Source organism: Dunckerocampus dactyliophorus, chromosome 12, assembly GCF_027744805.1.
Source record: "Dunckerocampus dactyliophorus isolate RoL2022-P2 chromosome 12, RoL_Ddac_1.1, whole genome shotgun sequence".
NCBI classification, from domain to species: Eukaryota; Metazoa; Chordata; class Actinopteri; order Syngnathiformes; family Syngnathidae; genus Dunckerocampus; species Dunckerocampus dactyliophorus.
In genome coordinates, this window is record NC_072830.1 from 20,550,750 (window position 1) to 20,564,775 (window position 14,026).

At 45.1% G+C, this 14,026-nt stretch overlaps 1 protein-coding gene across 9 annotated transcripts in view; it reads left to right on the forward strand.

Annotated features, from left to right (window-relative positions):
• Positions 1 to 14,026, forward strand: part of stx1a (syntaxin 1A (brain)) — a 65,639-nt gene that overhangs the window by 30,091 nt on the left and 21,522 nt on the right. The window lies entirely within an intron of this gene.

The following is a 14,026-nucleotide window of genomic DNA, read 5'->3' on the forward strand; positions in this document are numbered from 1 at the left end:
GCGAACAACCCAAAGGCTCTTTGGAGATGCTTTCCAATGCACAGTGATGTGTTTTATATTTAATACAGAGCAGTGATACAATGACGTAAATGTGTGTCGTAATCCCTATTGGGACGTTTTTGGAGTAATATTCTTAGTGTGTGTTAGGCTGGCATATGCATTTTTCCTCATTGGCCAGAAGCAGTTTAGCCTTGGAATTCTGCCTAAACAACTGGCAGAGTAAACATTCTGAGTAATTCTTATTTGTCTTCTTTCTGCGAAGTACATGAATAGGAGTGATTCCATTAGTGAACTTTTACAATGAGTCACAAATGATTTTTGTTGTTTACAGTGATTTTATCACTTGAAATTGGGAATGAATGAAAGGTCCCTGGTTGTGCCAAATGCTTTTTGAATGATGTTCTTCCAGTAATATGTGTCTCTAGAGCCTGTTTATGAGCACCAAATTATTCCCCTCACTTGTTGGCTCCACTTTTGAGAGAAGATGTGCTAAAACGGTCAATTTTTAAAGTTTTGGGTTTTCTTGACCTCATGAAAGGAAAAACCTCATTCCTCGTGGACATGATACCACCTCTAACCCACCCTAGCTAGATGAGGCCGCCCTGTGTATTCATCCACCGCTTCACAGAGAACAGCTTTGGATTAAAAAAAAAAAAAAACAGGTGTTGCCACACATCTTAAAATAAAGCCTGGAGCTCTTCAAACTAGTTAGTTTGATTTTGGGCAACACACTTGAAATGCACTATTGTGTTACTTCTGAGACTTATATAACATATCCAAATAGTTTAGTCCAATATGGGACCTTTAAAAAGACAGTAGACGGTAAAAGAGAGTACTGTAGTTGTCCTGGGGCCTCACCTATGAAACTGCGTAGAAATCTGACTAAAAGTCCCAAAATGTGCGTACGGACAAAAAATTTCAGACCTAAGAAAAGTGGGGTACGCACACATTCACGCAATTTGTGCTTCACCTGCTGTTCAAATGTCTTGCTGTCACGCCCTCTCCACGCCGCCTTCAATTCGCCATAAATGGTCAATGCAAAGTGGCTCATGAATGCGGCGTCCATATTTAATGACCTTTTGATTGTATTTCACTCGGTTCTCCTGAATCAAGGCTGCTGAGAAGCCGACGACAAAGAAGCGAAACTTCACCAAAACTGAGGCGGAAATCTTAGTTGGAGAGCTGGAAGCCCGCAAAAACATATTTGGAGGACACAGCAGTGGCGTCCGCTGTCAACAGCGTCAGTGGAACGGGGCGCACCATGGCAGAACTTAAAAAAAAAATAAAATTAAAAAGGGGGGTCGGATATCAAGGCACACATTTCCATTTTTACTGAGTATGTTTCTACATTTTTCCGAATTGATACCGCATTTTAGATGAATATAAGCTTCACAAAATCTGTTTCATTTAAAGCTGGACGCAGTGACTCAAAAACAGGGATGATGTTATGTCGAAAATTATTTGCTGTAATTCCAGACGGATAGGTTTTAAAATACTTAACTTGATGATGACATTCACACCATCAAAATATTAGGTATATTATAATTCTTTTATGAGGAACTCATGTATGTTATTTCTAAGCACAAAGAAAAGCCCATCAATTGTGGAAAAGGAAAGAGTAAGTTTACACACACGGCCCTGATGCTAACCACACAAATAAAGGCTAGGCATGGTAAATAAATGTTGCTATTGATGACATACTTGACATATGCAGTGAAAAACTGTCTTATTTTTTAATTAAATGTAAAAGAAGTGAGAAACAAAGCAGTAAGGACATATTAGCTCTGAGTCTTATTAACTTAAACCCTAGAATTATTTGACACCCTTATGTTTTTTATAATTAATATTAGTCGAACACATATTGTCATGATTTATAAAATAAAATGAGGTATTCAAGTGATGTGTTGTGTTTTTTAGTCTGGATACTACACGCTCGTGCGTAATGCTGTTTGTGATAAATGCCAAATGATAAATGCCAAATGATATCCATCAAAATAGCAACACTTCCCACAAATGTTTTAAGTCAATAACGGCATGATGTTGTCATGCAATGACGGATGAATCTGTACTGGCATCCATTGTATGTTTATTTCTAACATATGATTTCACTTCACCACTTCGAATGTGCGTCGCCTTTTTGCCATGTCTCCAAAAGGTGCTTACGCCAACTACAAAGGTGGCGTAGCGGTGTGCACATTCTCATGTCAAGTTGTGTTTTTATAGGTAACATACTTTGCGTGGAAAACGGCTTATGCAACTTTTTGGCCCCATTTTGTGTGTACGCAAGCTTTATAGATGAGGACCCTGCTATGTAGCCTACCTGACTGTATAATGCACCACCTTTTTTTTACAATATAGAGTATCACACCCCTCAGTATAGTTCTTATGCTCGTAGATATAGTTAGATACAGGTGTACCTAATGTTGCGGCCACTAGAGTGTTCTTCCTGGTCTTAAGCCCGAGTGTCGCCATTAGCTGTCATTCTCATCATCTGCCTGACTTTGCCTCCTCTATAACCGATTTCCCCTGCAGGGGATTCCATTGCTCAAACTAGCCTACGGAGACTTGACGCTCCCCCCGCCAACGTCATTTTAAAGCTAAGCAGTGATGCATAGCTGTGGCATGATATTAGACTCCCTGCACGTGAGCCATATTGAGAAGCATTGCTTTTGCGTTTATCCTGGCTGTCAGTGTGCTTAAGGCAGCCCTGCTTTCCAAGTCTTATAGTAATTGAAAGAAATGACTCAAAGCAGTGTATAGAAGTTAACAAATTGGGAGACAGTTTGTCTCCTATGTATCCTATTTGAGCTACTTTGTGAAATAGCTTGATTTCCACGATCATGTTCCTTCTCACAGTGTACTTTCCAGATCATGATATTCACCACTGCTTTCATTTCACCATTCTCCTCTTTTCTTGGGTTAAATAGTGCTCTGTATGCTGCCATCTGTCCTCCCTTGCAACCTCATTTGTGTTGTCTCACACCTGTTTGTCATTCCTTTATGTCAGGCCATTGGTTTGGACTCTGAAAAAATGGGTGTTTTCTCAATAGTAGTGCCCATAACTTTCATGAGGAGGCATCGATCTGCTTGCTTTTGAGCCCAAGATCCCCGGTCTCGGCCAGGACGACAAGGACTGTAGAACAAAGTGTGAAATCTCAACGCATGACAAATAAATCATTTAATCACCGCCTGGGCAAAGCTGGCGAAGCAGTAGTGGTCCAGCGTTCAAGATTTCTGCGTTGGCGTAGCCGACCCAAGCGTCCACGAACTTCCGTCTAGCGGCGCCAAACTTTGACTGGGCATTGTTGGAGCGGTGATGAACTTTGCCGTAACGGAAAATTGCCTGCTCCTCACCGCTGGCAATATTTTGTGCAGCTCAAAACTTTCGGAGCGGTAGGAGGGACCATCAGCGGTGGCCGAGTGTATATGGTGTTGCCTTAACGGGGGCCAACTGCTGTTAAACGGTGGTGCGCGGTTACGAGCGGTGATGAATTTTTTTCACCGTTCCAGGGACGCTACAGCAAAGTTCGAGCGGTGTGACCGGGGCTTTAATGAGGTTTTAAGTAGAGCTACAATATGCAAAAAGCATTTTGAAAAAGTAAGTTATTGAAAACAACAATTAAACTGAAATAGGTTGTTTTTCAGCTGATCAAAGGTTTAAGACCATCGCTCAAAAAAACAAAAAACTCTCCAAACCAGACCAAAAATGTTCTTAGTAGGACTCGGTAATGAGTAGCTCCACCGTTCATGTTAATCACTTCAAAAATGGGTTTGGGCATGCTTGATGCGAGTGTTTCCAGGAGGCTAGTGGGAACATCGCTCCAAGTGGTGAAGATGGCTTATAGTTCGAACTGAGCCCTAATTCGCTGATATGTATCAGAAACACTCTATGTTCCTTGGATTAAGACTAAGACTTCTTGCTTGATCTACCATCTACCTTTCTACTGTTTTTATATCTTAACCCAACCGGTCGAGACAGACAGCCACCCCACAGAGCCTGGGTTCTGGTCAAGGTTTCTTCCCTAGAGGGAGTTTTTCCTTTGCGTCTGTCACCAAGTACTTGCTCATGTGAGGTTTCAGATGGTTCTCTGTTTTTCATTTATGAATGTGACCTCCATGTGTCATGTCCCATGAGATAACTGCTTTTGTCATTTGGCACTATACAAATAAATTGATGGGTTGATTGATATTGATTGATTGATATTCTGCAACCAGGTTAGTGCATGTTTATGTGCCCGCGGCATCACACACTAACACATAAACAGCATATGTGGAAGTGTTTTTTCATGAGCTTAAAAGTAAATATGTTTTGTGAAAATACAGTTAATATCTTTTAAAACACTTAAGGGGACATTTCATCCATAAAGATGAGGTTTAGCGCCTTCATTTAAACCATGCAAACTTTTATGATCCTGCCTCTTAAAGCATTGGAATCAGAACGCAAAATTAGAATCAGAGCTGGAATCGTTAAAATTCAAACGGTGCCCAACCCTAATTATCACATCACTGTTAGATATTGCTGGGATCTACCGGTAACGATCTACTGGTCGATCACAATCAACGGGTTGGCAACCTCACTGTTGGCGAGAGACAGAAGATGCCTTTAACTAGCCCATGTGTGCCCACCACACAAGGTGTCTCATCTAAGATACAGCTCAGTGCTTAATTTGTGTGTGTGTGTGTCTGATAAGTGCACATCAGTCAGCCGCTGACTTAAATGTCAGGGTCCTTTATGACACAGATCGTTATCTGCTGGTGTTGTGGTCCCTTGTGCCCAATAGCTTAATAAACTACCTACTTCATCACATTGATGATTTTGTACAATGTAGTGAACTCATTTGGTGACGTTGGTGGTGCCCCCTATGGGTTGTGTTTGCAATGCTTTGGACAACATGCAAACGTCTATTAGAAAAATGGTAACCCGGTACATGTTCAGCATAGCAAGTGAGTGCGGAACTTGATGGCGTAGTCAGATACTCTGTGCCGCCGTTTGCGCAGCCTAAGTAGTGACTGTGCTGCCTCGTCCTGGATAAATCCGCTGGAAGATCTGCTCCATGGCCTTGGCATAGGTGGGGCAAGATGAGCAGGTGACTAAATGGAGGTTCTATGACGTGGCCAAAGCTACACTTATACCAGTCAGGTATGAGGTTACAATGGGCACACCGGCTCGCTCAGAGCAAAACGCAACAGCCTGGAGTTCTAAATGCAATTCGCACAGAGTCACGAAGTTTCGAACGTCACATGAGTCGGCATAGATCCGTTCTGGCTTTGACAAATGGCAGCAGAGGGGGTAGCGCGGTTCGGTGAAATGACTAGTGACAGGAAGCGCTGTGGATAAGGCATCTAGCCGTAGCACCAACAGGAGGGTTTTGAGCTGGGTCTCGAGGGCCTCCAACCGGGCGTCTTGTCAGTCAGCCATGCTCAGGGCGTCAAACTGCTCCTCCTGCTTGCTGATGCTGATGAAGTTGCAGAGCGCTAGCCTGTTGGTGTCCACCTCTGCGGGGTCCATAATGCGGTGGGCTATTCTGTTATGTGCAGACAAGTGCTGGACCCCAGAGGCAGGGGTATGAGGCAGTTGTGCAGGTAGAAAGTTCCTTAATAAAGTCTATAGAGGGTTAAACTAACAAAGGGGGCTGGTGGACAAATTAGGGGAAAGCACCTTGGAGAAGCTGTCCTGCCTCCAGCCGGAGAGACGGCTTTTGAAAAAGTAAGAAATAGAGGAGGGCAGGACAAAGGGCAAAAACAGTAGGGGCACAAAGTGGAACGTGACAGTTTTGTTGGACGGCGGTCATGTTTTTAAAATTTTACCTAAAAGTGTGTAGCAAATTTGGTGGTGATTCAGCCAAGCACCCTAAGGTTACAGAGTGCATTGAGCTGTGCCAGAACACAAAGTCAGTCCGACCTTTGGAGTACAACTTTGGGGTTTAGTAACAGTGCCGATATGTGGTGTATTTATCAGAAAAATAATAGCACAAGCAACAAAATAGGTGTGAGCATTTTGACAAATAATTACAACAAATACAAGCATTCATGCAGTTTTAATTATCTCTATGAAGGCAGATTTTAGTCTGGGGAGTTATTGTGCTCTATTACTGCCCGCATGCACATCACCTATTCTCCTCTCTTGTGATATACTTTACAGTCAAACACTACAATTTCAATTGTGTAATGGCATTATCTAGCCTTGTGGTATTGGGAGTCATCAGCCTCGTTCCTCCCGTTTCTCATTACCGTGATTGATGACCCAGCGGGCGATAGATTTGGTCATGAAAGGTCAAATGTCATCAATGATTGGGCCCCCCCAAAGGACGTCAGCGGATTCCCCAGGGAAAACGTGAGGACATTACATGAAATATAGCCTTTGAGGAGAAGTAAAACATGATAAAATCTGTTTGTGATTGGCCTAAACTACTGTATATTGGACTGAATGGCAAAAACCTGGGAGGCACGTCTTTTCTTATAAACATAAATAAATACATAAATTGAATACCGTATTTTAAGCAAAGTATTACTGCTAGCCTTAAAGGAAAACTGCACTTTTTTTGGGAATTTTGCCCATTTCCCACAATCCTTAGGTGAGACATGATGTATATCTTTCTCTTTTCTGTGCCTTCTGACAATATAAAAAGAGACAGCTCATTACTGCACGCATAGGACAAGTTTATTCCGCCTATAAAGTCGTCTGAAAGAGTCTCCAAAAAGGGCCAACAATGCCAACGAAAAATTTTGTTTGTCAGCTTTCAGAAGAGCCCAAAGACGTGCCTCTACTCCAAATGGGTCAGTGACAGCTTCACATTTACTTTGGGAACAACTTTTTTATCAAGCTAATGCTAGCATTTAGCCACAACTAACATGATAATTAGCCACAACTAACATGATAATTATACCAACTAAGAACATTGATTTTTATGATTATTTTGACAGATAGCTACTGAAATTAAAAACTAAAATGAACAGTGATTTGAAGAGGTTCAGTGCAGTAGTTTGTTTTGCTAGCAAGCTAATGTGAGAAATGAAAAGTTATTCTGTTCTAAAAAAAAAAAAAACGCCCCTTGGCCGAAGTCAGCTGGGATAGGCTTCAGCATACCCGCGACCCTTGTGTGGATAAGTGGCATAGAAGATGGATGAATGGATGATCAGTGTAATTATGAAACTATTAATTTTTACATGCCATCTGACTCGTATACTAAAACAAGACAAACAAAATGATTTTTGATTCCTGCTGTTGCATCACATGATGTAGCAAACTCCACTCCACTGAGTGCCAGAAAAGTAGTAAAAATAAACATACACTTGGATTTGACACAAAAATTTGACCTAATTTTGTGTCTTTACCATTTTCACACTTGTATTCACCAGCAGTGGTACAGGCAACGCTGACTTTAAACCTCTCCTATTACCTCTGTTATCGCTTTGTACATTCCCAATCACCATTATTTATGTTCGTAAATAGCACCGCTCCTGAGTCATCAACTCATAACTCGGGAGATACTTGGTTTAATTGCAGCCTTTTTTGAGTACACTCCCACACTCTGAAGGCAGCACACCAAAGCGCCTCACCCTCAGCACAAACAAATGATTGTTTAGGGTATGTTTACTTGACAACAGTCTGTCTACAGGTGACAAATGGACGTTAAGGTAAAACAGGGGGCACTTCTTGAGCAGCGGCACATCATATTGCCTGTTTTCTCCACTTACTTTGTTATTGGCATCAACAGTGATGCCAGTAACAATCTGTACCGGAAACATGATCCATTCTACGCATGTGCAAAACTCGTCTACATCCGGTCGGCAGCTTGTAAACCTGTTTTTTGACAGTCACATGGCACGGCAACCTTATTTGTACTACCTTATTTGTGTGCAACCACGTTATCGGTCAACCTACTGTATTGTACGGCAGTTACAAATCAGGCAACCACACCCCCAGAAAACGTAAAGAAATAACAACATAATTGATTTTAAAAAAAAAAAGTCATATACATTGTGCAAATTGAAGAAATTATAAGCCTCCTTTCCTGGTTATATAAATTAAAGGGTTTTTTCGGCACTGAAAAACTACAGACAAACATTTACTAGCCAAATGTGTTTGGATGGATAGCTGCAGGCACGTTTATGAGTCCATCTTTGCACTCTGCTTACGGTTGTTTACATTAAAATATTTTGCTTTATATGGTTTATTGTACAGTATTTGTGTTTATTCATGTATATTAGATTATTTTTTCTCTGCTCTATATACATTATATACATTATACATACAGTAGTGTGAAAAGGGTTTTGCCCCTTTCTGATTTCTTATTTTTTTGCACATTTGTCACACTTAAATGTTTCAGATCATCAAACAAATTTAAATATTAGTCAATGACAACACAACTGAACACAAAAGGCTTTTTTTTTTTTTTTTATTAAGGGAGAAAAAAATCCAAACCTCCATGGCCCTGTGTGCCTCCTAAACCGGTTGGACCACCCTTGGCAGCAACAACTGCACTCAAGCTTTTGCGATAACTTGCAATGAGTCTCTTACAGCGCTGTGGAGGTATTTTGGCCCACATGTCTTTGCAGAATTGTTGTACTTCAGCCACATTGGAGGATTTTCAAGCATGAGCCGCCTTTTTAAGGTCATGCCACTGCATCTCAATAGGATTCAGGTCAGGACTTTGACTAGGCCGCTACAGAGTCTTCATTTTGGTTTTCTTTAGCCATTCAGAGGTGGACTTGCTGGTGTGTTTTGGATCATTTTCCTGCTCAAGAACAGATGAGCTTCATACTTCCTGAAGCTGTACTCTAAGCATCATGGGAACTTAAGTTTTAGATATACACTGTAAATTAGCCGCATCACTGAACAAGCCGCCACTGTACAATATAAAATATGATGTCATGAATGAACAGACAGACAGACTGTTCCATTTATGACTCAACAAGTTAAGTCATTAACACTACGATATATCAGTTTTGTCATCTTGGCAGCCAGCGAGAGGCATGCATGTATTAGTTCTCTGCCTTCAAAATAACATAGCAAGTGATGGGTGACCTGTCATGGTAAATTATAGCTACCCTATTGTAGCATTTAAAACCTTTCGGGGTAACTAGTAAAAGTCTGAAGCGCTGTCAACCTACAAAACATAGTGGGTAGTAAAACTAGGAAACTACCATGTGGCAGTGAGTGTGACAATTAAAGCTCTGATAACTGCAGACTTGCCAGTCACAGTACGCTCGAGTCTCTTAGCACCTTAATGTGGGACCTCTGAGACTTATTTTAAATAGTTGGAAAATGCTATAATAGGGAACCTTAAAGCATCATTCTCCTGTTTCTCATGCTTATTTGGAATTTATTTACGATGTCTTTATCTACCATGGGCTCAGTAATGGGAACGTAACAACTGGCTCAGTTAAAACGATGAGCTCTGACTACTTATTACCGTGATGGAATTTATAGATGCCTTCATTCTATTTGGCAGAAAAGGCAGGAAGAGCCCCATTCAGGTGCTCATTAAATTTGAGCCTGCAGCTGCACAAATCTCTCAAATGGTGCATAAGTGTTAAATGATCATTTCCCAAAAGGCCGTTGAGTTCCCCTACCATATAAAACTACTTTATATTTGAACTAAATCCAAGTGTCTTGGAGCTGGTGAGTCTTAGTCCAGTGTTGTGTGCTTGAATTGTAGCAAAACCTACTTGGACTGCTGCTGTGACAAAGTGTCACAACATTAAATCAACGTCATATGAACGTCATGAAAATTTTAAGACCAGTTAAAAAATTGCAAGAATTTACATTTTGCACTGTTAAATAATAACAAGGTTCTAAGCAGAGCTTCAAAATACAAAAAGAAGAAATGGGAGTGAGACTAAACAAATTTGCTCTAGGAACAACAGGGGCAAAACTACAGCGAGCAATCAAGGAGCTAGCAGAAGAGGCCGAAAAAGCAAGCTACTGGTTGTGGTTAAGGAGGAAAGATAGCAGATGGGGTCAGACACCCCAATAGGGTTGGATGCAGGGAGTGGTAGGGAGACGTCCCAAGATGCCACTTGCCCCCCCACCTGGAGATGTACTGGCTAGGGGGCGAAACATCAGTGAAAGGTGGCACCAGCTGACGATCCTGCATCTGACCCAAAGTGCACTGGAGGAGGTGCGACAGGCAAAATGTCCAGCAGGAAATACCATCTCAACCTGTATATACTACTGACTCATCTGGAAGACCAGTGACCACTGCGAAAGAGCAGTTGGAAGCCAGGGAAGACTGGCGGGCGTCCGGGAAAGACCGGAGGACAGCGGGAGAGACTGCACCAGGAGTGGGCGGTTAGTCACCCTACCCACCGGCTCCCCAAGTCGGAGCCATCCTCACTGACTACGAAAACAAATAAGAAGAAACAACCCGAGGGCCCTCCGAGAGGCGGGGTGGAAGAAGGGCCCACCAGGACGGACCAAACGGTAATGAATGGAATGGATAATGACTACGAGAAGTTCCTCCGGAAGTGTAGTTGTGGGTGGCAGAAAGTGACCTCACTAAGAGGCTTGCATATCCATCAAGGAAAGATGAAGTGTGGCAGGCAGCCCAGACAGCACAATCGCACTGCTTCGGCAGGTCAGACGAAAGGGACCCAAAGCCAGGGAGCAAACCACAGTGTAGCAGGACCCGACAGTGCAGGAAGGGCAACAGCAGAGGAAACGGGGCAAGAGATGGAGACAGCAAGCCTGGATGGTGGACACACTGTCCCTACTTCAGCCAAACAAACAGGAAGTATGCCCAAGCAGCTAGAGCAGCGTGGCAGGATCAAGTGGCCAACTGCAAAGGAGAGAGGCGCATGGAGCAAACTTGACAGAGACCTGAGCGGCATCCTGGAGCAAGCTTTGCGAGGCAAATTTGAGGACAAGCTGAGGGCCCTCAGTAACATCTGCTTCCAGGAGTGTAAAGAAAGGTTCGGAGAAATCACAGGGAAACGAGCCACACGCTCACTTCCTACCCAGAAAGGGCGAAGGGAGAAACAGATCGAGGAGCTCCTATGCAACAGACGCCAACTCCGGAAAAGGTGGAGGAAAGCAACCCCAGACGAGAAACCAGGTCTAAAGCTACTCTGGGATGAGCTCAAACAAAAACTTGCAAAACTTCGCCGCGCAGACCGGATCAGGAAGCGGAGAAAGAGAAAGGAGAAGGAAAGAAGAGCCTTCTTCCAGGACCCATACAGGTATGCCAGACAGCTGCTGGATGAGAAACGGAGCGGAAGGCTGGACATCTCCAAGGAAGAGCTGGAGCAATATGCAAAGACCCACTACACCGATGCAGACAGAGACAAACCACTTGGTTCCCCAGGCCACATACCACGGCCGCCACCACCAACCATTGCCTTTGACACCTCTCCACCAAGACTAAGTGAGCTTACAGAGGTCCTGAGGAAAGCAAGATCAGCCTCAGCACCCGGACCAAATGGGCTGTCCTATAAGTTCTACAAGAACAGCCCACAAGTGACCAAAATCTTGTGGAGGCTGATGAGGGTGGCTTGGAAGAAGGAGTCCATCCCAGCCGAGTGGCAGCAGGCAGTTGGCGTATTCATCCCAAAGGAATTGAATTCTACCACCATCGACCAGTTCAGGAGCATCGCATTACTGAACGTGGAGGGGAAGCTGTTCTTCTCGATTCTCGCAAGGAGAATGACCAACTTCCTTAAGGGCAATGGGTATGTTGACACAAGTTGCCAGAAGGCGGGGATCCCAGGGTTCCCAGGGTGTATTGAGCACTCAGCCGTGATCTGGGAGCAGATCCAGCGGGCCAAGAGGGAGCGCACTGACCTCCATGTGGTATGGCTAGACTTGGCCAATGCGTATGGGTCAGTACCACACAAGGTGATTGACTATGCAGTGGAGTTCTTTCACATCCCAACAGCTGTCAGCACCATCATAGCCAAATACTTCAGCAATTTCCACATGTGCTTCACCCGAGAAGGTTCGGCAACAAGGTGGCAACAGCTGGAGGTCGGCATTGCAATGGGCTGCGCGATTTCGCCCATACTCTTCGTGGCTGCCTTTGAGCTCATTCTCCGTGGAGCAAGACAAGTGGTTGGAGGTGTGAGGCTGCCATCTGGAGAAAGACTTCCCGCCCTGAGAGGGTACATGGACGATGTGACAAGCATCCTACAGACCGCTCCATGTACAGCAAGGGTCCTCAAACGCCTGGATGAGCTTACGCAGTGGGCAAGACTGAAGATAAAGCCAGCCAAGTCGCGGAGCCTGTCAATCAGGAGAGGAGTAAGGACCGATAGGACGGTGTTCATGGTAGGGGGGGAGAGGATACCCCTGTTGTCAGAGCAGCCTATTAGAAGCCTCGGAAGAGAATACACTGCTGACCTCTCTGACAGGCAGATGGGCAAGCGGGTACAACAGCAGCTGGGGCACGGCCTGGCCAGGATTGATAGCAGCCAGCTCCCCGGGAAGTTCAAACTGTGGTGCTACCAGTTCACACTATTCCAGCGTGTGATGTGGCCACTTAAAGTCTGCGAGATTCCATCCACCACGGTCAGCAGGTTAGACAGCATTGCAAACACCTATATAAGGAAATGGTTGGGTCTCCCTCGCTGCTTCTCCAACGCAGGACTCTTTGGAAAGAATGCACTTCAGCTTCCATTGAAGTCAGTGGGCCTTGGGTACAAACAGGAAAAGGCCCGCCTGGTGTTTGAACTCAAGGAGTCCAGGGACCCTGCGATAAGAGCCGCGGCAGTAGCCGTCAGAACGGGGCGCAAATGGAGGGCCCAACCAGAAGTGAATCAGGCTGTCAGCAGGCTACAACACAGAGAGATCACCGGGAGAGTGCAGGAAGGCCGGGCTGGAGTCGGCTTCGGGGAACCAATGAGATTCTGGTCAAAAGCCTCAAGACAGCAGAGAAGGGCCATGATTGTGGAGGAAGTGGCTCGAGCAGAGCAAGAGCAGTATCTCATCAAAGCGGTGTCCCAGGGCAAGCAAGGGGCATGGACCAGGTGGGAGGACACTGTCCACAGGGTCATAACCTGGCAAGCCCCACAGGCACGGCTCAGCTTCATGGTCAGGGCAGCGTACGACACCCTCCCGTGCCCTCAGAACCTCTCCACGTGGTTTGGGAGTGAGGACAGGTGCTCGCTGTGTGAAAGTGACAAAGTAGGCCTCCAACACATCCTGGCATCATGCAAAGTGGCACTGTCACAAGGACGTCTCAGATGGCGGCACAATCAAGTGCTGAGGAAGCTGGCAGAGCACCTGGAGACAAGAAGAACAGCTGCTAACGCAACAGCAAGCGGCCAAACGACTAGCATCTCCTTCGTACGACCAGGGGAGACCCAGGAAAAGGCGCAGGGCAGTCAGGCAAGATCATTGCTAACCCCTGGGAAGGCGTGGGAAATGCGTGTTGACCTGGACAGGCAGCTCATCTTCCCAAGCGAGATTGTGCAATCAACCCTAAGACCAGACATCGTGATGTGGTCCACAGCTGCCAAGCGGGTCCTCATCATTGAGTTAACTGTGCCGTGGGAAGAGGGAATACCATCTGCACACGAGACCAAGCGGCTCAAGTACACCGAGCTGGCAGCAGAGTGCAAAGAGGCAGGGTGGGCAGCATCCATCCACCCAGTGGAGGTCGGGTGCAGGGGCTTCGTTGGCAGGTCAGCGATCCAGCTTCTCCGCGCTCTAGGAACAACAGGGGCAAAACTACAGCGAGCAATCAAGGAGCTAGCAGAAGAGGCCGAAAAAGCAAGCTACTGGTTGTGGTTAAGGAGGAAAGATAGCAGATGGGGTCAGACACCCCAATAGGGTTGGATGCAGGGAGTGGTAGGGAGACGTCCCAAGATGCCACTTGCCCCCCCACCTGGAGATGTACTGGCTAGGGGGCGAAACATCAGTGAAAGGTGGCACCAGCTGACGATCCTGCATCTGACCCAAAGTGCACTGGAGGAGGTGCGACAGGCAAAATGTCCAGCAGGAAATACCATCTCAACCTGTATATACTACTGAGCAAGCAATTTATTGCAAACAACCATTAAACTGAAATAGGCTGTCCATCAGTTTGTC